This window comes from Mus caroli, unplaced genomic scaffold, assembly GCF_978045245.1.
Source record: "Mus caroli unplaced genomic scaffold, Mus_caroli_1 scaffold_7, whole genome shotgun sequence".
In the NCBI taxonomy this organism is placed as follows: domain Eukaryota; kingdom Metazoa; phylum Chordata; class Mammalia; order Rodentia; family Muridae; genus Mus; species Mus caroli.
In genome coordinates this window covers 22,817,501-22,842,607 of record NW_028227262.1, presented here as the reverse complement: position 1 = coordinate 22,842,607, position 25,107 = coordinate 22,817,501, and the positions used below count along the sequence as shown (strand labels likewise).

General features: G+C 45.1%; 2 long non-coding RNA genes and 1 pseudogene across 2 annotated transcripts in view; 1 reads left to right on the top strand and 2 right to left on the bottom strand.

Moving 5' to 3' along the window:
- LOC110295864 (uncharacterized) overlaps positions 1 to 25,107 on the bottom strand; it is an 83,084-nt gene that overhangs the window by 37,839 nt on the left and 20,138 nt on the right. The gene's annotated exons all lie outside the window — the stretch shown is intronic.
- LOC147003802 (uncharacterized) lies at positions 7,834 to 12,469 on the bottom strand. The gene is made up of 3 exons (XR_015047494.1): positions 12,366 to 12,469; positions 11,131 to 11,227; positions 7,834 to 8,238 (listed from the first exon to the last, which is right to left on the bottom strand). It is a non-coding gene; the product is annotated as an uncharacterized LOC147003802 (long non-coding RNA).
- LOC110296952 (large ribosomal subunit protein eL32 pseudogene) lies at positions 14,587 to 14,981 on the top strand (annotated as a pseudogene).

Here is a 25,107-nt window from a genome sequence, read left to right as displayed (position 1 = left end):
TCTAATAACCATTGGTTTCAGGTCTCTTCAAACTTAAAACAATCCTATGCAGACTTTGGAATTTACACATCTGTGGACAAGAGAAGACATGTAAGCATCTTGTACCATGAAATGTGCAAACACAGGGATCCTGGGAGGGGGGGGGGAAGGTTCTTCAGAAGTGTTGCCATAGTCACCACAACCAAAGATGCAAACATACAGTCATTCCCTCACCACTCACATGTAGGGCATCCCCTCCTCTCCTTCAGGGAAGCTTCAAATACCCAACTCATTTCTTCCTACTAATGCCACATCAAAAACTCACATATCATTGTAAAACTTGTATCTATCACATATAAAAGAAATATCCACATGAAAGCAAAGAGATATATAGTTGTGCCAAGTAGTGTCGCTTCTCTTTGTTTTGGGTTTCAATTCAACATTCTGAATATCAGTGGAGTTTCACCTGATTCTCTCAGTTGTGGGGCATCAATCTACCCACCCCTGAATACCTAAATACCAGGTTTTTCCTCACTAGAATAAAGCTAATCTCCTTGTGGTAAACAGAAAACTGTACTGATGTGCATTAGCAAGTGATGTTCTCCTGTGCTTTGGTCCTGAAATATGGAAGCCTCATGAAGTAAGAGCCAAATGGCAGAGGCGTATGCCAGAGCCATACCTGCAATTCTAGAAATCCAAAGAGAGCTATTTATTACCCCCATTTCATCTCGATCCTGGCATAGGCAACCTTTTGACACTGTGACAGAATATCGTCATCTCTAGTTCAGAATCAAGACCCATGAAATGGGAAAGAATGCAAACTCTTCTCATGTTTCAAGTAAGTATGAGATTTTGCACGAGGCCTTATCTTAGCTGCCTTGGGTTGTGCACAGGATTCAGGTTGAACACAGGTGGACACAGATCACCATCTCTAACACTTTCCTTTGCTCACACACTTATGTGTGAATGTGCTCAGCTCTTCTTCACAAAGCATCAACTGGGATGTGTTCTCAAGATGAAAAAAAAATGAAATAATTGCAGGCACACAGTGTGTGTGTATATGTGTGCACATGTGCATACACATGTGTGCATGGTGTGTGTGTGTGTGTGTGTGTGCATGTGTATGCCATGGCACACAAATGTAGATCAGATGGGCAACCTTTGGTGGCATTCCTCATTGTCTACCCTATTTTATATATGGTCTCACCATTTGATTCTGTTTCTCAATTTTCAATGTTGTCTGTACATTTTCTTGCTGTGTGTACTGAGTTAGCTGGCCTGCAGGCTTCTATGAGTTCCCATGTGTTTTCATGAGGGTTGGGATTACATATACTTTATATAGCCAGCCTTTATATGGGTTCTGGGATTCTAATTCAGATCATCACATTGCACAGCAAGCTCTTTGACCCACTGAATTATTGTCAGCCCTGACAATAAATAAATAAATAAATAAATAAATAAATAAATAAATCACTCTATATCCATTCCACAGGTGCTAATACAAACACAAAAGAACATTTTAAAAGATAAAACTTAGTGTTGAAATAGTAACCTTCTTTGGTACCCTCAGGATCCCTAGCATCTATCTTGAGCTCTGGAAGTAATCCCAGAATCTGTGAATAAAATTTCTAAGCATCAAGTCCAGTCCTCCCAAAGCCCTCTCACTCTTCCGACCTCAACTCAAGCCTGTGGTCAGAGCCTTTGCACACAGTTGTCATTCTGAAGCCACCAGGAAAATTGTGCTGATGGAAAATATCTAGGGCTTTACTGCAGACCTGAACACAGCTTCTCCTGGAACCAGGGGCTGGAAGCCAGTGATTTGATGTCTGGCTTCATCCCACCCCAGTTCCACTCAGATTGTAAACCTATGCTCCTGACTGACTCTGACCCATTGCTTTCACGTCCACTATCTACCTCCGTGAAGGTTCACAGACTTTAGTGATCAGGAATTACCCATTGAATCTGTATGACACGTGCTGAAATCCCATCCAGAGAGTGACCAGGAAGGCATGGAATGGAGAAATCTGAACTCTACTCACTTTCCTAGAGGCTCAGATACAGATGTGTGTCCCACAGTGTGGCCACAGTTGAATCCAGCCTGGAGACTGAGAGCCCATGCTCTTTTGTCCTTCTGTGTTCTTCCCAGGGTTTGATGCCTTTTGCCTGTAGAATGAGAGAGACCCATCCCTCCCCTGTAGTTCCATCTATCCTGGAGATAACATGCCTGTGATGCACTGACTTTTATATCCCAGTCCCAAAAGAGTACCTGAGTATTTATGGACAGTTAATAGACACTTGAAAGGGAGAAACATTTTCTTCAGTGGTATAATGCCTGCTAGGGAGCCCATGTTCCTGCAACCAACCCCTCTCCCAGGATTCTGTACAGAGTGTCAATGAAGCACACAGATCAGAGAGGAAAATCAGCATATGAAGCAGAGAGGAAAGTAGTTGAGAAGGGGAAGAGAGGTCAGTGGGGGAAAAAGAGAAAACATAAGGATGGTGTGAGTGCACATGAAAATTTCATGATGAAACCCATTGTTCTGGATAATAAATCAATGCTAATAAAAGACTCAGAGCAATATGCTGGGATGCAAAGCCTTGGGAACTTGGGTGTGACCATGTTGATCAGCACAGTACTCATGAGAGGTTATCAACTTCAAATGAGGTCATTAGGAGTTATCCCATAGAACCAATGTCCTACAAAAAAAAGTGGGACATTGGGCTCAGGTAAACATGAACAGAGGGAGAGCAGTCTCAGCTACTGCAAGCCTAGAGTGTCAGAAGCCAGCAAGCATGCCAAAAGCCAGGAGAGAGACCTAGAGCATGTGGCCCAGCATTCCAAGCATCCAGCTGACGAATCTCCATGGCTTAAGCCACCTGTTTTGTGTCCCTGGGTTGTGGCAGACCCAGAGAGTTAATACAATGCCACTGTCCCGGAGCAATTAGGCCTGGTGAATCTTCCTACCTGCGATGCTGAGTTGGGCTGTGGAGTCTGGTCTGGAGCCAAATGCAGTCAACAGACTATTTCAAAAGAAAAGGGACCAGGGACTAGTTCCTGCCTCAACCCATGCAGCATGGAGATCTGTTATCAGAAATTGCCAGAGAGTGGTTTTCTCCCAGTTCTCTGTTTGTTTATTTGTTTGTTTGTTTGTTTGTTTGTTTAGGTTCCTCTGAATAGAGATATCTACTCTGTTGCCCTGAGGTGTGTTTACCACATGTGCCAGCCTCAGATCTGAGGCACGACATGCAATCCAGCAGGAGCTGGGGAAGACATGACCAGTCAACATCACTGAGCTCCACTTTAGGCCACACCCTCACCTTGCTGTATTTAGGTTTCAGCTTTATGTGGAAATTCCACAAATTGAGGCAAAGAGAGGGGAAATATTACATGTAAGATTACCCACCCTCAGTGAAGCAAATGTCAGGCAGGGGCATTTGTCACCGAGAAAATATTAGCATGTCTAGCTGGGACCCATTCATGACAGGTTTGAACTCGTTCCTGGCAAGAAGAGAAGCTTTCTAGTGCCCAGGGAAGATGGAGTGGGGTGTCTCTCACGTGGAGGTTGGGGTACCTTCAAGAAAATCTGGCATTTGTCCTGGAGAGAGGTGAACAGGGAGCTGAGATCAAACCATAAACCCTGTCCCTGTTCCTTCTTGATTTCCAAAGCTGGTCACCACAGGGATGAGCCAGTGTCCTGCGGCAGGACACCGAGTGGCACCCTAAGATGTCATTGCTAGCACCAGGATTACCACCATGTCACTTTCTGTTGCACTGATATATTGTCTTACAATTGATTAACTATTTTTCTCATGATTTAGTTTGCCCATTAGAGCGCTACAAAACAACTTTAACCCAGATTGGAACAAGTGATCAAAAACAGACTATAGAAAAGTTCACTGATTTTGTTTTTTTTTTTTTTTTTTTTTTTTTGAGGACCAGAGTTGGCTTCTTTTAGACCAAGCTCTGAAATCCTGGAGGCTCAACCTGCTTTGCCTTTCCAGGTCCTTCACCAAGACCCACTAAACTTCTCCCAATCTAAGCTCGAGGCTGCTATAAACTGTCCTGTAGGGTCCTCTGTCCTGAGCCCCACCCTCTTTGCCATGTTAATTATCTCCAGGCTCCCTCTCCAGAGGAATTTAGAACATGCAAGGTTATTTGTGGAGCCTTTTGTTTCTGGGAGATGGGGGCTTACAGAGCCCAGAAAGAGCCACACTTGCCTACACAGACAGTACTGCCTGGGCTATTAATATCCAAGCACAATAGCTTTAGAACAAGGTGCAATGTGGCTTACCCTGGCCGAAAGTCTTCTCAGCCCCAGAGACAGTATTAATTTACAGCAGCTTTGCTAACACCCTTGAAGTAAGCCTCTTGCCCCACCTTCTGATCCAGTGTGAAAGGGGGGAGGGAGATAGGGGGCACTTGGACTGTAATTGCCTCCCCTACCATGCATACGGGAGATAAGAGCAAAGAGAGTCTCAAAATAATATTTAAATAGTGGTCTCTCTTTTTTCTCTAAAGTATGCCAAGCATTCTGCATTTGCTGTCTTCCTCTGTCTTTGTTATCTTTGTACATAATAGGTAAGCATTTTAATGTGTTTTTTCATTCATACTAATTATAATATCGCCATGTACCTGAACTTCAAGGCTCTGATGATGCTAAGATGAAGATGCAATGGTCTAGTTCATTCCCAGGAGCTCAGCATTTGTGGAGAAGTCTGATTACTTCTGTCAACAAGCTAAGCAGAAGGGCTATAATGAGGCAAGAGGCAGGAATGTCAGCTTAGTCTTGAAGGGACGAACTCACCAAGACTTCAAAGAGGACATTCTTAGGAAAGAACAGTTGAGTGAAGAATGAGTTAGTGAAGTGTGAGTCTTGGGAAAGCACAGTTTAGTGCGGCAGGGAGGGTAGAGCAGAGTGTAGAAAGGTAAGTTTAAAAGCAGAAAGACAAGGATTATGTTGGTGGCTCTTATGATTTGAGTCTAAAATGGGCCCAACAGGCTCCTGAATTTGAGCACTTCATCTCCAGTGGGTGGTGTGTCTCAAGAGACTGTGGAACATTCCAGAACTTTGGAAACCATATCCTGTCCACTATTGGCTCTAGTAAGCTTTCTGGTCTGGCTATCATGTGAAATGCATACATTCCTTTTTCCATGGAGGCACTCCCTCATGACTGTCTCAAGAGACTGTGAAACATTCCAGAACTTTGGAAACCATATCCTATCCACTATTGGCTCTAGTAAGCTTTCTGGTCTGGCTATCATGTGAAATGCATACATCCCTTTTTCCATGGAGGCACTCCCTCATGACTGTCTCCCTCTGTCACCACGGCTGACTGTACTCCATGAAACAGTGAGCCAAGGAAGACCTGCCCACCTGCACATCCGCTGTTTCTGTCCACAGCAACCGGGAAGTAAGTGGAAACCAGCTGAAGAGCTTTGAGTCTGTCCCAGAGGTAGAAAGGGTTGAGAGGGACTGGAAGGTCACTTCATCTTTCAGGTCTCAGTTTCCAAGGATAAGATCATCTGTTGTATGCTTTGATGTATTCTCACAGTTCAGTACCTTGAAGCATGGAAGGATCTAGTAAAGTTTGCCCCTGTTTAGTGCACCTCAGAAACCCTGCTGCTATCTCTGCTTCCAGAAATGAGGATGTCAGAATGATGGCTGAGGAAAAACCAGTATGGGGACAGTAACAAAAAACTGCCAGTTTTGACTAATGAGTCTCCAACTGCTATCTACTTGGAAGCCAGAAGTCTGAGAAGGGCCCCCTAATTGGCAGACTAGCCTTGGGGCCCACTTGTTCATTTGTGAAGTTTAGGAACCCACTGACAGACCAACATGTTATTAGTGAAAATTAGCCAGTCACCTGGAACCCTGGATCTTTGTTCCAAGGAAGATTAAAGGGCCCGAGGGACCCCCCAAAAAAATTGAACCATAAAATGTCATTAGCGAAGTCACGGTCCTCACAGCTCCCAGAACTAATTATAGAGCTAGGAGTGGCTGGGGCCAGACCCCTCTGGTATAAAAAGATTTTATGAAAGGCAAAGTGATGGGGGGAGGCCACAGTAATTCTCACCCTATTATATTCCTTTCGATTATTTACAGGAGTAGACACTGGTGGTGAGCCTATATAGAGCCTGGAATCCAGTGAGGTCACACGGGCGTTCTGAAAGCTAAGGAGGCCATGTGGAATCTGGGACACAATGAGGCAATGATTCAGCTGCCCCTGCATTCCACACCTCCCAGGGTCCTCTCTCTGTTCCCTTTCTTCAGCACCCAAGTCAAGAGCACAGACCCCATGGTGACGATTAGCTTCATCCCTGCCCAGGAGATGCCAACACTTTCCTTCCATCAGTGGTTTTAATAAGACGGTCACTTTACTCTCCTAACTGAACCCAGCAGAGAAATGAATGCTGAGAATCTGAAGGTCACAGCAGGTAACGCCAGGGAGTGCCACACCCAGGTCTTGTGGCTGTAGTTTGCCTGCTGAAAAAAGTTAAGCAAAAGGTCTGTATCCTCAAGAATCAAGAGCTCTTTTTCATTACCCAGCATGCCTTGTATTAATTAGGATGCAGCCTCAATTTAACTTATTCCTGGCTAATGAAATGCACTTGAGGCCTGCTTCGTGGAAATATACTGCATAATCCTCAGGTCTTCCTCAGCCAAAGTGGCCTATGGTGTATGTACCAGGTGATGAAGATTCAATGTAGAGAGCCTTCCTAACAGACCAGTTGTCGGGCTTCACCACAAGCAAGACCTGACGCCAATACCATGAATCCATTCAATGCCTGACTCTGTCACAGGTGGCCATAGTGTTGTCTTTCCTCCCTCTCTTTCTCCTTCCTCCCACTGTGTGTGTATGCATGGTGTAGGTAAGAGGACAACATTAGGTATAGGTCCACACCTTCTATCTTGAAACAGAGGCTTTTATGGTTTGCCTCTTTAAATCCCAACTTTGTGTGTATCTGGATCCTCGTGCTTGTATAGCAAGTGCTTTATCTGTTAATTTTTTTTCCCAGCCCAAGCGTCTTTCTTTTTTGTTTTTTAATTTATTTTTTATTAGGTATTTTCCTCATTTACATTTTCAATGCTATCCCAAAAGTCCCCCATACCCACCCCCCCAATCCCCTACCCACCCACTCCCCCCCCCCTTGGCCCTGGGGTTCCCCTGTACTGGGGCATATAAAGTTTGCAAGTCCAATGGGCCTCTCTTTGCAGTGATGGCCGACTAGGCCATCTTTTGATACATATGCAGCTAGAGACAAGAGCTCCGGGGTACTGGTTAGTTCATATTGTTGTTCCACCTATAGGGTTGCAGTTCCCTTTAGCTCCTTGAGCATCTTTCTTTTTAAATCAATGATGCACGTTCCTTAGAACACTGGCACTAGACACTGAGATACATGTTTGAAGAAGGAGAAGAAGGAGGAAAAGGAAGAGGAGGAGGAGAAGAAGAAGATATATATATATATATATATATATATATATATATATATTTATAATTAAATAATCTCTTTTAATTCCTGACCTAGTTATGCATAATTCAAAACTACCTTGACCCACAGAGTGAAGAAGTTATGATGGATGAATGGTGGAGATGGGCAGCCCCCTGCATCATTCCCTCAGAGTAGTCTAGTCCTCTTATGGGTAGTAGGGGCTGCGAACATCTGGTGGGCCTCCAGCATGGTCTTGAGAATTCTATGAAATCAGCAATAGTGGCCAAATTACAATTAACTTGGCTAATAATTTCAACTAGGCACACATGAATGCTATGCACATGCACACATGCATGCTATGCACATGCACACATGCATACAACACACAACCCCCCCCCCACACGTAGGAGTCTTGTCATATGTGTCCATCGTTGGGAAGTTATCCAACAGAGAGTGTTGATTGGCATAAGCAGATTCCTTGGCAGTGGTAGGTTGTGTCCTACATGGCCACAGACAAAGGTCCCACATTTCTATTTTTACTAATGAAATGATTTCACCTGGCAACCCTCTTCTGTTTGTGTCTACCTATCCTCCTTTTCTTTATATCTATCTATCATTTATCTTTCAGGCTTTCGCTTCTGAAGTCCATTCACTAATCAGGTTTCTTTCTTACAGCGTGAGGCTCAGTATGTTAGCAATGAAGATTCTCATAATTGAAGCCTGGCAAGACAGGCAGGGCAGCTTCAGGAACCAGGTGACTTCCTTCGAGTCCAGCATTTGATGGTATTTTATCATCACAGTCATGGAGGCAAAAAGTCAGCAACAGTCTGAAAATAAAAAACAGCAACAGTCTGGTCCGTTCAGTTTTGCTTGTCTGAACACTGATTCAGGGTCATTAAGCCCAGTGACTTCAGATGACTTTCTGCCATGCTGCCTATCAGCAATATTTTCTTCCTCAACAATGGCTACCACACTGGTGCAGAGGCCATGTACTATCTCTTGTTGACACTGCAATAGTCTTCTATTTGTCCCTCTCCGGCACCACTTAATTCTTCCTTTTAGAGTATTCTATCAGGACTCAACATTCCTTGTGTCCCTGCTTCTCAAACCCTCTCATAGCAGAGCTTCAACCTGATATTCAGAATCTCCCCCTACGCTCACCTGACCCTCCACAATCTCATCTTTCATTCTTCTCTTTTCTTTTACTCTATAGGTTAGTCCATTTTCCCCATGGAAGTGCATCTTCTGTATCTACACCACTCCCTGAAAGGCCACCAAACCCATATCTATTTGGGGAAATCATACAAATTGTCCAAGATCTATGGACATTGTCTTCTTTGACAGATTCCCAGATTAACTCATTGTCCTGCCTAAACGGTCTCTTAGTTTGAAACAGCACAACCCTTTGAGATGTCCATCGGCATTTAGTCCAATCTTACCTTGTATTACTCATTGCAGAACCCTTTGTTTTCTACCATGAGCGAGTGCATCAGCCATGTGCATTATTCATGGTGATTTCTTTCAGGGTGCTTGCCTATCTCTTTGCAGAGAAGTTGCCCTATAAATATATGGGCCACTAGATTGAATATAGTGCAGCCTATCATGAAAGTTTAACCAGGCCATTATCCAAAGTGGGAATCAAGAGTCAACTGGACTTTCTTGAAACTTGATCGGGCTCATTTCTAAAGAAGAGGCTTTCCTTGGGTAAAAAAAAGTACAGGGGAACGCCAGGGCCAAAAAAATGGGAATGGGTGGGTAGGGAAGTGGAGGGGAGGGTATGGGGGACTTATGGGATAGCATTGGAAATGTAATTGAGGAAAATACATAATAAAAAATATTAAAAAAATAAAGGGGGAGAGGAAGCATGCAGGTTATCTGCAAAATGAACTGTCACACGGCAGGTCTCAGTCCAGTTTGTCCATCCTCAATAAAACAAACAAACAAACAAAGATCTGAGGCACACTTTCCAGACAGCAAATTGTAAGCTTCTAGTTCAAACAGTTGTATAGAAAGGCACAGTGCATCCTAGGCTACATTTTCCAACTGTTTTGTGACTCCTTCCACTAATCAGGAATCTCCACTAGAAAATGACACCAGGTATATGTCACAGAGGTTGGCCTGCTCTCAAGCATGCTGGTGCCTCCCAGGATCTTTGATCTTCTATGGCCATTGTCCCCTGAAACCAATCCTTTCCATTCTACATTTTTCCTCCTAGATCACCTGATACTTCCAAGCAACCAGGTGTTCCTTTCAGAATCGAGAAGCTGATAACCTGTGCTTTTGGAAGCAGACCTTCAGCCATGTTTTTTTGCATTGATGTAGGGGGTAGGATTCTTCCCACTGTGTGCAAAAGCCAATCAAACTCATCTATCACCAAACTAAGGAGGGTCTTAGACAGGATGGACATAATAGAAGCAGCAGAAGAATAAGTAAGTTAACCCTATGATAGAATTATCATAAGACGGAATCTCTCTTTAATGGACAAGTTTTAGATTGACAGGGGGGAAAAGGGAAATCTAATTAGTGCTATTCCTCTGTAGATGTCATGTGAGTAGTTACGTTCACAGAATGTACGCTGTGTGTGTGCCATGAATGCTTTGGGACAAAAGCTATATTTTTATATGACTTTTGTGCCTCACACTGTGTCCAGCCTAGAATTGAAAACACATAGACCTTTGTGGCTCAACGGTTCCTACAATTTTCTGAAAGGGCCATTTTCTTAGCTTTTACACCTGATCTCTCTCACTAATTAAAATAGCCAATTACAAATAGTGGCTCAGAATGTGATTAGTCACTCCACTCCTGTTCATTCCTCAGTGGACATGTTGGCTTGCTGCCATTGTTCAGATATCTGGGGATCAAAAGACTTGTGATCCAGGCCAGAGAGTCTACATGATTCAACAGACAGCACCCAGAGAGAGAAACTCCTCAGCTGGTGACAAACATCTTAGAGACATAAAAGTGCTTACCTCCCAACCCAATCACAAAAGAAGTCACTAGATATGCACTCACTGATAAGTGGATATTAGCCCAGAAATGTAGAATACCCAAGATACAATTTGCAAAACACAAGAAAATCAAGAAGAAGGAAGACCCACGTGTGGATACTTCTTTCCTCCTTAGAATAGGGAACAAAATACCCATGAAAGGAGTTACAGAGACAAAGATTGGAGCTAAGATGAAAGGATGGACTATCCAGAGACTACCCCACCCAGGGATCCATCCCATAATCAGCCACCAAACCCAGACACTATTGCATATGCCAGCAAGATTTTGCTGAAGGGACCCTGATATAGCTGTCTCATTTGAGGCTATGCCAGTTCTTGGCAAATACAGAAGTGGATGCTCACAGTCATCTATAGGATGGAACACTGGGCTCCCAATGGAGGAGCTAGAGAAAGCACCCAAGGAGCTGAAGGGGTCTGCAACCCTATAGGTGGAACAACAATATGAACTAACCAGTACCCCCAGAGCTCGTGTCTCTAGCTGCATATGTAGCAGAAGATGGCCTAGTCGGCCATCATTGGGAAGGGAGGCCCCTAGGTCTTGCAAACTTTATATGTCCCAGTACAAGGGAACGCCAGGGCCAAGAAGTGGGAGTGGGTGGGTAGGGGAGCAGGGCGGGGGGAGGGTATAGGGAACTTTTGGGATAGCACTTGAAATATAAAGAAAATATCTAATAAAATACAAGAAAAAAAGAGAAAAAAAAAGGTGCTTACATCCATGGCTGTCAAATAAATTGATAAACATCCTTTTGGTATGTGTAGGGGGTAGTTTTGCCTAAATCCATCTTGATTCCAATTGAGTTCTTTAGATCTAAGGAGAAATAGGTATAAGCATGCACAACTAGCATCTCTTACACTGTCCTCGGATGATCCTCTTCAAATGGACCATCTCTAACCACCACCACCACCACCACCACCACAGATCAGCCCTGAGAGTAAGATAAGGCAAAAGGGGAAACAGAGGGAGCCTGAGGCTTGGCTTAAATTAATGACCTGTTTTTGGTGTTTATCTGAGCACCCACTTATTTGTCCATGCTTCCATAACACAGCCAGTCTTCCTGTGGCTTGGGTAAGGCCTACCCTCAAATTCATACACAGCAAGTAGACACAATGACAGGGTTGCAGCCAATGTCCTGTTAAGTCATTTTAGAGAGTGGGATTGCTATGAGTCAATATTCACATCGAAGAACACATATTGCCTTCTCACAGAAGACATCAGATTCCTCTAGACAGCTTTGGTTAAGATCAGAGCATATCTGTACCCCTTGTTTAGCTGGCCCTTAGTCCTAGTGCCCCAGGATCAGAGGCAAAAACAAATGAACGCACTAATTCAGGCATGTTTCAGTCCATGTTGCAATAAATGGGGTGATGCACTCTCACATTTAAAATGTCTTTTAAGTTGATGTTCGGGCAGCAAAGCTTACTGCTACATACAACAGGACTTGTAAATTCCATCTTTGCCATCAAACTAAGAAGGCTGGTTTTTCCCTCCTGCAAATCCAGTAAAGTACCCAAGATTGGATTTCTCTTAAGCATTGATGAAGAGGAGGACTGAATTTGGGACATGAACAAGTGTGCTGGATGTAGTTGCTTATTAATTGTATAATCTGGGACAAATTGTTTTTTTTATTTAAGGGATATGAACCTAATACCCACTTCACCCTGGCATGAACATTAAGTGGGGCTAATGCTTGCAGCAGTGCTCAGGAACTGGTAAAGAAGGCTCCCAGTGAGCTGCCCCTGCCCCAGCCCTCCTGCATCTACTTAACCCACTCTGTAAGAGCTACAGTCAGATTCCCACCGTATGGAATTATCCTCAGCACAGCAGATGGGTTTACAAGTGTCTTGGTCTCTTCGTGTAATTAGCAGCCAAGGAGTCTAAATCTTGCACTGTTTACACGGAGAGTGTTTCTTGCCCGTTCCCACGTCATACCATCTGACACTGTTACCTTTTATAACTGGTGAGTGCAGTTCCTTAACTTTGTGGGATCCTCCGCATACAAACTCTGCTGGACCCGTTCCTGAGTGTGGATGACTCCTGTTCTGTGCGCTGAGCTCGGTGGCTTCCCGAAGCTTCTTAGCCCTCTGAAGTACGGAAGGCAAATACCACAGCTCCATTTACAAGCGAGGAAACTGAGGCACAGCCCGTCTTACCTATGGGTGTTGCTGTAAGAATTCAAACAGCTCAAGCTGGGCATGGTGCCTTATGCTTATAATCACAGCACTCAAGAGGCCAAGGAGAGGGGACTGCCCTAAATTTGAGACCATCCTGGGAAACACAATGTATTTATGGCCAGCCTGGGCTGCAAAATGAAACCCTGTCTTAAACCATGCAAGCAAACAAACAAACAGAAATCACATGGCTCATAGGATTACCAGGTCAGAGCTCCTTTTCTTTGGCTGAGTCTCTGTGGCTGGTATTCCTCCAGAGAAGAATGGTATAACATACCAGAAAGAGGTCAAGAGGGCTATGTACCTCACAGCAAGTTAACCAGGAGCCAGAGGGTTAAAATGAGTTTAAAGGGCTTCCCCAAGGCAATTGTGCCTGGGCCATTGTCCTATGCGTCCATGTAGAGATGTCTATATATGCACCCTGTGTGCTGGTGAGGTGGGTGACACAGGAGTTCTGAAGTCAGAGAGATGAGGCTAGCTTACAAGATACTTTAAATAAATAAAGGTGATCTTCCAGTAGTGCCATAGATCTTACTCGTTGATGGAAAGCCTGACCCTCTTACTCAAGTTTCCAACAGCTTAATTTGAATGGAAGCCTCTTTTAAAATGATTTAATTCTCAACTCCCACAGCAATCACCGAGGAAGAGAGTGTGTTAGTAAGCCTTTCCTTACCGTGATAAATAGATGAACATTGAAACAATTGTTTCATGCCAGAGGCATGTGGCAAATCACAATTTCTTTCCCCATGGCTGGGAGGAGAAAGAAAGAAAGGAGGGGGCAAACCCTGAATTTCACCATTCCCTCAGTGATCTAAAGAACTCCCAGTAGCCTCCACTTTCTTAAGGTTACACCATTTTCCAACAGCTTTACACCAGGGACCAAGCTTTCACCACTTGGGCCTTTGAGGGACACATAATATTTGCAATGGAACAATGAAGAAGGAATACAGAAATTTATATGCTTCGGTAATATTTTTTGTTGGCTATACAGTCTTCTTCACAGAAGATGGCTTCTTGGAATTGTTTTCAATTCTTTCTTAATTAAGCAAGAACTTCTTTTAGAGTCTCTCTGCTATAGAGGAATCAGCTGTTGAGCTTGGGTGGTTGAAGGAGCCTCCACCTTCTCTCCCTCCATCCCTGGAAAGAACAGTCCTGCCCACATTCTAACCATCTTCACGGGGTATTTGTTCTGGTCTCACAAGAACTGACCTATCAAGGCAAGGCAGCCATGTTGCCTGGTCCTGCTGCCCTATTCACTTTGATCTTAGACAGAAGCTTAGTGTGAGACTGTGCTCAGGGAATCCACGGACTGGAGTACAGAACCTCAGACATATGGCCGACCTTCTTACACTTCCCTGTGTGGAGTAGAACTATAAGGAGTCCTTTACTGTTCTGACACAGCCTGCTAAAGCAGAGAGACTGTTGTCATGCCTGTACGGTCTGGACACGTCACCAAAGCCATCTAGTCCACAGGAAAACTACAGTGAAGGAAGATCTTAGATCTGTCATCCAACTTGGGACTAAGAATATAATGCAAGTGGGAAATGGAATAGAAGGTAAAAGGTGCTTTTGAGAATGGATCTTGCAAACCCCTAATAACAGCAGGTATCATGGCAGTGCTGGCCAGTCAAAGTCCTGTGGCCCTTCAGCATGGTGTTTGGAAAAAGGAGAAAGAGTGGGCTCTGAGAATTTATTCTTCTGAGGACTCTCTTATGACCTTGTACCAGTTAAGCTTGGAAAGCTTCATCTGGCCTGTGTCCCTGGAAGACTGTATTAGTTCCAATGTGTGGGGACACTTAGGACTACATTAGTTACAATGTGTGCAGACCAATAGGACTGCTCAGTCATGATCATCCTTATCCCATGTCACATGAACATATAAACATGATCCAAATAAAAAAGAGAATTGCAAAGATCAATATAGAGAACAAGGTCAAATAACCCAAATCTTGAAGGTGTAACATCTGAGAGGTGGGCTACCATCTATTTTGTGGCATCATGGCTGCCCTCCAGCCTCTGGTGAAGCCTAAGATCATCAAAAAGAGGACCAAGAAGCTCATCAGGCTCCAGTCAGACGAATATGTTAAAATTAAGGAAAAATGGTGGCAACCCAGAGGTATGGAGGAGATTCAAGGGGCCAGATCCTGATGCCCAACGTTGGTTATCGGAGCAATAAGAAAACCAAGCACATGCTGCCTAGTGGCTTCTGGAAGTTTCTGGTCCACAATGTCAAGGAGCTGGAAGCCCAGCTGATGTGTAACAAATCTTTCTGTGCTGAGATTGCTCACAATGTTTCCTTTAAGAGCTGAAAAGCTATCATAGAAAGAGCAGCACAGCTGGCCATCAGAGTCACCAATCCCAACGCCAGGATACAGAGCAAAGAAAATGAATAGATGGCTTGCGTGCATGTTTTGCATTTAAATAAAACCACAATAATTGAAGAAGAAAAAAAGCTGAAAGGTGAGAGTTAACCTCGCCTTTGCCTCTCCACTGTCTTGTGAGCTAACCTGGACTTTAATGTCTCTCTCAGTTCCCTCTTCTGTTGACAGTTCCTTGTCTGCTGCACAGAGAAAACCCATGATAGGCAAACACCATTCCTCATGTCCAAGAGATCCAGGACAAAATGGAGAGATGACAATTTTTACTTTTTGGCATGTCACTCTCCACAGCTCACCCCCTTCATTTTTTAATTCTTTGACAAACTCACATGCACACACGTGTGCAAACACACACACTCCCTACACACAATTGGTCATTTTCCCCATTACCTTCTCCCCTCCTCCTCTTTCTCCCACTGAAATTCTTCCCCCCAACAGCCCCACGATTTCATTTTCACCCCACCCAGTGAAGGTTGCTTGCAAGAGCATGAGTGTTGGGCTACTTATACAATACAGATACCAGCGGCAATATCACTGAAGAAAATGACACTTCCTCTTCCAGAACCCATAGACTTCTCATTGTCCCCCAGTGACAGATGGGGCAGCCACACCAGCCCCTCCCCCATGCAGGATGAAATGTTGACAGGGCACAGTCTGCTGTAGGTCTTCTGCAGGTGCCAACAGCTGAGGTGAGTTCCTGAGTGAGTGCAGTGGTTGTGCAGAGTCTAGAAGGCACTGTTTTACAGCAGGCACACGTACACACCCTCTCACACACACCCAGCAGCCTCAGCTCTTACAGTCTTTCTTGCCCCTCTTCTGTGGGCCTCCGGGTGGGTGACATATGTAAGGTTGAGCATTCAACAGTCACTTGTTCTGGGCACCTTGACCAGTTGTGAGTCTTTAACCACTCCATTCTGCTTCCCTGGGAATACAGAGAGGAGCCCTCACTTCCACGTATAAGCAAGCACTTCAGAGGATGTTCACACCATGCCTGTTTAGCAAAACAGCCACAGTAGTTCTTCCCTGTCTTCATGAGCTTGGTTCTCCTCCCAATCCCTCAGTGTTGTGTGGGCATTTCACCAGCAACAACCACCAGAAAGACAGCATTACCAATATGTAAGAACACAAATACAGTCCTGATCTGAGGGGTAGAGAGGAGGCAACGAAGTTCAATGATTCCCTGGAAGGAGCCCGACTCAGTACATTCTGGCCGCCATGGGCTCCTGTCATTAGGAGTGCTGGGGGCTCAATGCAGCCACCAGCTTTCAGTGACTGTTCTCCCTTCTATCTGTACTGATTTCCTTCCCTTAGGCAGGTGCTGCTTCCTTTAAAGATGTTCTCAAACAACTGTCACGGTTTTGTTTTTGTGTGTGTGTGTGTGTGTGTGTGTGTGGAGAGAAGTCCCTGAATGTTCCTTCAATCAGTCCAGGAATTTGCATGTAATGGGCACTAGATTTCTCACACCAACCCACCTTGCACAAGAAGACTGTCAGGGCTGTGCTGGAAAGCTGAGGGGGCATCTATTCCCCTGTGGCACTGGCTAGAGAAACACAACTAGTCCCACTTTAAACTAAAGGGACTGTGAATGGGGTGGCACGCAGGGGCCATGATGCAGAGTCCTTATGTCTTCGTCAATGAGTATTGGCTGCAAAGTTACATGTGGCTGGAAAACAGAAGTCAAGGATATGGAACATAGCTAATTTGGTTCTTCCAACAGCAGCCTCCATCATCTTTGTGTAGGGCAATTGGTCTATGGATATCCAGCTATGTAGGGCCCTCCATGCAAACTTATTCTGTAGGCCCTTTTCTTACAGCCTATCTCCCCACATTACCCAAAGAATCTGAAATAATTTGTGACATGTAACAGGATTTCAAAAACCTTGTGGAAACTAACTTTACAGAATTCTACCTTTTTGAAAATCTACTTTGCAGTGGGTCCTGTGGTGAGAATCATTGTGAATCTAGAGTTTCAACTAAGGAGTAGCGATTTCCACAAATGTGTGGAGTTTTCATATCAGCATTGATGTTGAGGAAAATCAACACAATTTGACATGTTAACTGCTTATTTCACAGCAGAAGCTGCCATGGCTCAAGGTAGGTGGGATGATCAAAGGCCAGGGAGACAGTGATAAAGCTGTGTCCAGCCCCTGGTGTCCAGTTCATTCATGACACAGCTTCCTCTCCCAGTACACTTGAGTGTGTTGGCAAAGAACAAGCAGAAAGTTAGAGAGGTGACAGGGGTAAGGTTTTGACACACCTAGGCCCTCAGGGAAAGTTCTAGAAGGAAGGGTCATATTCTCAATGCCTCTTTCCCTGTTCACCTAGGGTCAAGCTAATCAGAGAATAAGCTCTGTGTCAATTGGTGACTGAAAGAAAAGCTGGCTATAGACTACAATCAAGGATACCGTGAACAATGGAGCTTGCCGGGGGGGGGGGATGTTGGGGGAGGAGATGTCAGAGAAAATGAAAAAAAAACCCACCGTGGTGGGTCTTTATGCTGATGACATCATCTAAAATGCTCTCCTGTGTGGAAGACTAAAACTACTTGGAGAAGTAGGTGGTGATTGAAGACATGCTCAGAGTATGCATGCACAAGGCTTGTGTGGACAGGATGCTCGCCCTAACACAAACTCATAGTCACCATATCCAGAGTATACCCGCTCAGTCATCCTCCAGATCAACTGCATCCTCGTGAAAATCTGCAGAGGTGCCGTGACACACAGGCATGAGGAGGTCTTCCATCCTCCCTCCTTACCTTCAGACAAGAGGAAAGGAGCTGCCACCAAGATGGAGCCTGAGCGGAGGTGAGGAGTGACTCTCTGTGATTGTGGCACTGCTCCAGCCTCCCCTACACGGTGCTCTGCCTGCTAATTAACGCATCCGTCCTTCCCCACAGGTGGGGAAGTGGCCTGTGAGTGCTGTCTGGCTGCCTGGGGCCAGCAAGGCCTGACCCTGCTACCCACTCAAAGTACTATACACTTTGGGGCTGGGTGACTCCTCAAGAGAAGACCCCTCTGGTCCAGTACCAAGTCTTCCTCCTCCCTCTTGCAGTGGGGGAAGGAGGGAGAGGGCAGGCTGTGGATGGCAGAGAAACTCGGGGGCTGGTTTACGGCAAACAGACTGAGCTGCTTACGGGCTGGTGATGCTGCCAGCAACCCCAGATGGCTCAGAACCTGCTGCTCTTGCTGAAAATTGATTTTGGAGGCAGTGAGGGAAGGAGGAGGGTGGGCAGGGGAAGGGGCTGCAGGGCAGGGGGGGTGGTGTGGGGAGGGTTGCCAAATAGAGGGTAGAATGTATAAGCTCTGATAAGGCTCCTGAGCCAGCACTCTCTGGGCAAAAAGAGGGAAAGATCAATGCAGGGAGGACATTTGGTTAAAATTTCTACCTCTGTGTTCTACTTCGTGTGTGTGTGTGTGTGTGTGTGTGTGTGTGTGTGTGTGTGTGTGTATGTATGTATGTATGTATGTATGTATGTATTCTGGTATGCATGTGCACATGTGAAGACCACATATATCCTCCTCTATATCATTATTATTGTTGTTGTTGTTTTATCATTATTATGTAATATTATTATAAATAGGATCTCTCACTAAACCTGTGGCTTACTCTTTTGAATAGACTGGCTGGCCACTGGTCCTCCAGTCTCCATCTTCCAGCACTAGGGACACAGGTGTGCATTCTCACACCCAGATTCTACATGGCTGTTTGGAATCCTAATTCAGACCCTCATCCTCGCACAGCAAGCGCTTCATCCACTGAACCATCTCCCCTGCCCTCTATTTCTTCTTTATCTTGCTGCCTTCTCCCCATCTCCTCTGGACTTCATGGGTACTCCCTGGCTACTGTCTTTGTGTTATAGGGTAGAGTGGCATGGGAAAGTGTCCTATATGGGTAACTTCCATGAACCCTTCCCACCTCAACGAAGTAACCCAGGGCTGAGAGTATTTAAGCTTTGATCTCCTGATTGTGATGGCTTCCTGGGGACTCTGGATTCTACTCTATAATAATATCTTAAATTATTTTCATTAACAATAGCAGCACATGATCCAATGACCTCTACACCTGCTTCGGCTTTTTTATTCCTCCAAATAATGGTCTCTGGGCTCTCCCACCAAGGACGCAAACACTGATGCTAAAGCGACCATTCCGGGCCATGAGCCTCACAGACTTCATGAGCTGATAAGAGAAAGGGGCAAGTTCACGCAGTTCATATGGGTAGCCTCATACAGTGGGCTGAAGAAGAAAGTAACAGCCTTCCCAGCCATGAAAGGTCAAACTCTTCTGGGGAGAGCATGTCTGAGGAGGGGCTGAAAAGCAGGGTGACCAGATTGGGAATGGGTTTTTGTTCTTTGGGTTTGTTTCTCAGGCAAAGTGGCAGACATTTCTGTCCTGCATGAGATGGACCAACTAAATGTGAACACAGTATCTGTGCCCCCCTCTGTAAGATCATGAGGCAAACAAGAGCACCAGGACCCACCAGCCCAACTTCCTTGCACTTTGGCCTTATGATTAAAAAAACTGTTATATAAGGCAGAAGCCACAGGCCAGCCCCATGAACTGTAGATGAAACTAGCCAGGATACTGGGCAGGGGGACAAAATGTCATTCATAAGGGAGAGGAGAAAGGGATGAGTTTATCCTTTCTAAAGGAAGAAAATGTGCAGGGATCAAGGGGGCAATAGACTCTTCTATCCAACTGGCCAGGAACAGGTACCTTTCAGACAAGGGTACCCAGCCAGGCAAGCAGCAGCCAGCCTTAGATTCCTACCTGCCCTTACAAATACACTTTCAGATCTTGAGATCTTTGGCTCCTCCAAAGAACTGGGGAGAGGGCTGAACCCTTCTATGTTAGAGCCAGAGGGTAAAGCTCAGATGAAGGTACAGGAAGAAAGCTCAGCTATGTAGAGTCTATGGCTTTCCCCATTTTAGATGATGCGAGGAACAGAGTCGAGCCCTGGACATTTCTCATCACTAGGATGACTGAGTCTGCCTAGAGCCCCATAGCAACAGGACCATCACCCCCAGACACTGGGGACTGAAGAGCTTGACTCAATGGCATGGCTTTCTCCCTTCCTCTTATTCTTGCCTAGACAAGGTCCCATAGTGTAAACAGGTAACAATCATTAGCCCCAACCAAGCCCACAAAGAGGAGGAACACAAATCTTCCTTGAATGAATGGATTTTTTTATATGTGTGTTTGTTTGAAAAGACACAATTAAAAGTTATTAACAGTTACAGAGTTACAGCAAAGCTTGGGACAGGCCACTTTCCCCAGAGGCAGGCTGCTGCTTGTCTCTAGCACTTGGGGGCAGAGAACACATTTTTAATTTGTTCCAGGGTGTCAACCTCAATCCTAACCAATAAGTTTTTCTCCCTCCTTTTGGGATCAGCTTGATCTTCAAAAGGAAAGGGAAGGAGGACTCTACAACGATCCTTCTGCATGGCTCAGCAGATGCTATCCTTCCTAGGTCTGAAATGAACTCCCTCTTAGCTGCTCAGAGCCCCTGAGAGGTTTCTCTGGATCTGAATGTGCAGCCAATCTGTCACCCAGATTGCGACGCCCACCCACGCTGACTTCAAGGGTCATATACTATAGATAGAATCAGGTGTGCAGGGACACTAGTTTGGGGAGTTTCTCATCCATTGCCCTGCCCCTGATGAGTGTCTGACACCTGGAGAAAACATTCATACCAACACATGGCAACCTGGCTGAACAGCATCTGAACAGGATCAGTGAGCTAAAAGTGTCTTTCTCAGCTCTGGTGGAAAGCAACGCAACAGAATGTCACAAATAAATGGTGTCTGAACCTGACTTCACTTTCTGGACATTTTGCATCCCAGTGCAGTTCAGGTTATTGACTCCATCACTAATTGATTCTTCTAAAATTCTCCTCTAGAATCATTAGATGAACATATGTATGATTGGCCATAATGCTTATGGTCACTCTGGAACTGAGAAAAAGGACACAATAGTTTCCTTTGAGGAGTTTCCTTTGAGGAGATGGTCATCAAAAAGATGCCTCCCAGAGTATGACAGTGAGATAGATGACTTGGGTCCCAAAAGGATCTGGCTTTCTGGGAAAATCAGCTATGTGCCTCTCCATTCCCTCCACAAAATAACGTGATAGACCAACTTCCCACTTAGATTAAGTAGAGAAAAATGTCAATTCTGTCACCCCAAGTTCACGATAAACCCCACTGTTCAGTGTAACAGCACTTGGAGATGGCTTCTTTAGACAGTCTATGAGTTCTAAATGACAGAAATAGAGCCCTTATATAAAAAGAGTATGGGTCTCACCTGTCCCTTCTGCCACATGAGGACACAATAGAAAACACCCATCTATGAACTAGGAAGTGGACTCTCACCAGATACTGGACCCCACGGCATCTTGATCAGGACTTTCCCAGCTTCAAAATGTAAGGAAGGGATCTCTACTAACTCGACACTACTCCATGTATGGGGTTTTGTGGTGGAAACACAGGCCCACCCACACAGCAGATCTGCCACCCCCATGTCTAGCAGACCTTAGACCATGCTTACTCGTCCCTGTCTCAGTTGCTCACACAACCACCTTGCAAGCTGACCTTAAACCTGTGCTCCTCCCTTAATATGTTCTGCTGACATCCATATTTCATATTCAGCTCTTTAGGAAACTAGAGCTCCTACAGATCCAGGGAAGAGGGTTTTCCTGAGTAGTGGCTGAAAAAGAATTGGGGTAGATGGGCTGAAAAAGGGGAGATGGAGATTAACCATGTTTAGTCTCATTCCTGAGTCGTTGAAGCTGTTTTGGCTTTTTCCAAAAGAGATGACTGCTCAATGACCCCCTAGGAAATAGTGCAGCATCTACCCACACCTCAGCCTTCCAAAAGATGGAGTTCGGGGGGAAGAGCTGGACAGCAGGCATCCCAGCATTCTGCAAGAGCCACGGCAGAAAAGTTGGACAGCCTGGGGCAGTGGGAGGGGACTAAAGTGGGTTATCCTTCACCCTTTCAACTCTGAGTATCCATGAAAAAAAATCAACTAGAACATCCTTGATTTCTCATTTTAAAATACCAGTGATGTCATGTTAAAAACATTCATTCTGAAGGTCTGTTATTGCTGTCATTAGACAGGTTCGAAGGTGAAAGATCTTTAAAGTTTTCTAGACAGACTACAAGGCTCTGGCATTTCATGGGTATTTTTTTAGATATACAACTAGAATTGCATTTCAGATTTATGTTTGGACTCTGGCTTCCCCAGGCAAGCTTATGCTGACACCCCTCAACCCTTTCCAGACAGCTGAGCAGCTGAACAACATAGCCCAACCTTCTCATTTCATCTCTCTCTCTCTCTCTCTCTCTCTCTCTCTCTCTCTCTCTCTCTCTCTCTCTCTCTCTCTCTTGCTCTCTCGCTCTGTGTGTGTGTGTGTGTGTGTGCGTGTGTGTGTGTAGGTCAGAGGTCAACTTCATTTCTTGTATTCCATGTGTTCCATATACCATCTACCTTGTTTTGGAGGGCAGGGTCTCTCACTGGCCTGGTTAATCTCGGTTAAATGGCTAGAAAACGATAGGAATCAGCTTGATTCTGCCTCCATAACTTTGGTATGAAAAGCCAATATCATCATGAAAAGCTCTCTTATGTAGGTTCTAAGGATTGAACTCAGGTCTTTAGGCATGCACAGCAAGCACTTTACTAACCAAGCTATCATCCGTGCCCTCAGACACATTTTGGAAAAGGAAAAGAAAACCAAGTATCCTAGAGGAAGGGATGTGAGGCCACTCCATTTGCACCAAATCCATGTCTTCACTGCCATGCTGTATCTAACACTGATTTCATTGATGTTTGAAGCTGGTCTCTTTCAGAGAAATTCTGCCACAGTGCCTGCTGCAGAGACTGAGATTTACAGCATCTTTCGGGTCTTCTCATGTGATTATAGCTTCAAGTCTTACTGGTGTTATTATGCGGTTAATTGTTCTGCACACTCTGTGCTCTGTAGCAGGACACCAGGCTAGGGAAAGACCCACCAACAAACAAACAATGTGTGGTGTTATCACTGAGGACGAGCTGCCAGCAGAGGTGGCTCAGCCATGCTCTGCTTCTCGTGGGTGATTATCATGCAGTCTGCATCCCTTAAGACAGCACGAGCTGCAGTCTATCTTTGAGTGATCTATGAGCTGTCACTTGTGCTATTAACAGGCATTCTTCATTTCGGCACCTTCGGCACATTTACTTCCTCTTCTGTATGATCACTGTTCTGCCCTTCATTAATAACCACTTCCAAACTCTTCCTGAGCCCTCCCGGGCAGTTTTCTCTTTATCTTCATGGCCCACCAGGGAGAGACTCTGGCCACGGTGATGGAGGGCCATTTTCTGTCCTAGAAGGAAAACTGCTACTAGGTGGCTTGTGAAGCCCAGAACATAGGACGTTCCCTTCCACATCAATGATGTCCCATTGACTTCTGTTATTGAGTGATTTGTTAGGCGACAGACATGTAAGAGGATTTCTTGTTTTGGAGGGTGTCCATTGCTGAGAAAGGTGTTGTCAGTTCTTTGGACCAGGCTGAGGAAGAAGAAATTGATAGAGATGGAGCAAGCTCTGCCTTGCCGATGCCTTTGCTTAGCAAGAATAAGAAGGCTCAAATAACAACATGTAGTGAAGGGTCCCAGAATGGGGATTAACCTGCTACTCATGGGTGATTTTAGGCGTGACAGAGCCTGTTGGAACATTTCAAAGAATGTCAACATGTAATAATGAAACCTCCCCCATTCTCCATGCTCTTCCAATTTAAATACTATGTCTAGTTACTCCCTGCCTGTGTCTCCCATCATTACAGAGAGGGAGCCCTATGCTCCCCACAGTGGGTTTCTATCTATTCTCCAGGTCCCATGGGCTTTCCCACTTACTCTGGATGGAAGATGGGATGCAGGGGAAACATCTTTCCAAACTGTTCTTGATTAGTTAACTCCTGCATGTCCCCACCATGGATTTGCCAGCTGCAGTCTGATCCAGACCATTCCTTGGGATTTGAAGCTCTCCTCTCAAATCGTACTAATCCAGCCTTTGTTCTTAAGAGGCTGCCACCATGCCCACATTTGAACGTTCCTATCTTGTGATGGTTCCCTTTCATCCCTCCTATCTCAGGCCAACGAGAAGTCTCTCCAGCTTCCCCAGAAAGCCTTCCCTCTGTATTCCAGCCCACAATCTTCCTTTTGATATGTTCCTACAGCATAACTAGAGTGCTGTTCTGAGTCAGGCTTCTTATGTCCCTACCCTGTCATGATCAGTGCTTGTGATATACCTTGGTTGTCCTTAAGACAACAGAAAGGACAGGTCACTGAAAACCTCTTAGATAGGTGTTCTATTGGTGGCATGAGAGAGGAGCATCTTGGGGTGGGTGGGAGAAGGAGACAGAAAGACAAAGAGAGACAGAAAGAGACAAAGACACAGAGAAAGAGAGAGACACAGAGAGAGAACCTGAAGAAGTGAGCAGAGCTTAGTCTAATTGCACTCCTCACATCATCCATTGGGAGGCAGTGGCTGAGCCAGCTCTGTCCTCTCAGAAGTTCCAGTGGCATCAGGAACATAACTTGAGGCGGGACCTGCAGTTGACAACTTAGTCACCCTGATTTCCTTGTGGAAGGAATCAGAGCCACTGCATTTGATCTCCCTTTCTAACTGCCAGATATTTTCCTTGCAAAAAATGTCCAAAAAAAGAGATAGATGCATCCATGGACCAGAGGGAAATAGCAAGCCAATTTGGAGCCAACTTTGGTCAAGGAAATGGTACAATCTCCCTGTAATGTGATTAAGTCAAAATTACTTCCAAACGGAGATGTAATTATGACAGCAACCTCTTTGGGGGCAGGCTGAGATTTATTCTTTTTTGGAGAGCCAAGACCGGATTTAGCTTTTCATGAGCCTGAGGCAGTGAAGATATGGGGCAACTTGAAATGTTTTCTTTCACAGACAAACATTCCTAGCAAAGAAGAAAGCTGAAGATGGTCTCAGGAAAGCTGTGCTGACAGGGTAGCTTGGGAAAAGGAGCTGTGGTTCCAACCCTTCAGGTGCAAGGGATGGGCAGATGCACAGGAAGAACGCTCTTCTGTGGCCAGCCATGGAGAGTTCATGGTTCTGAGAACAGATGCAATGACATCACGTATA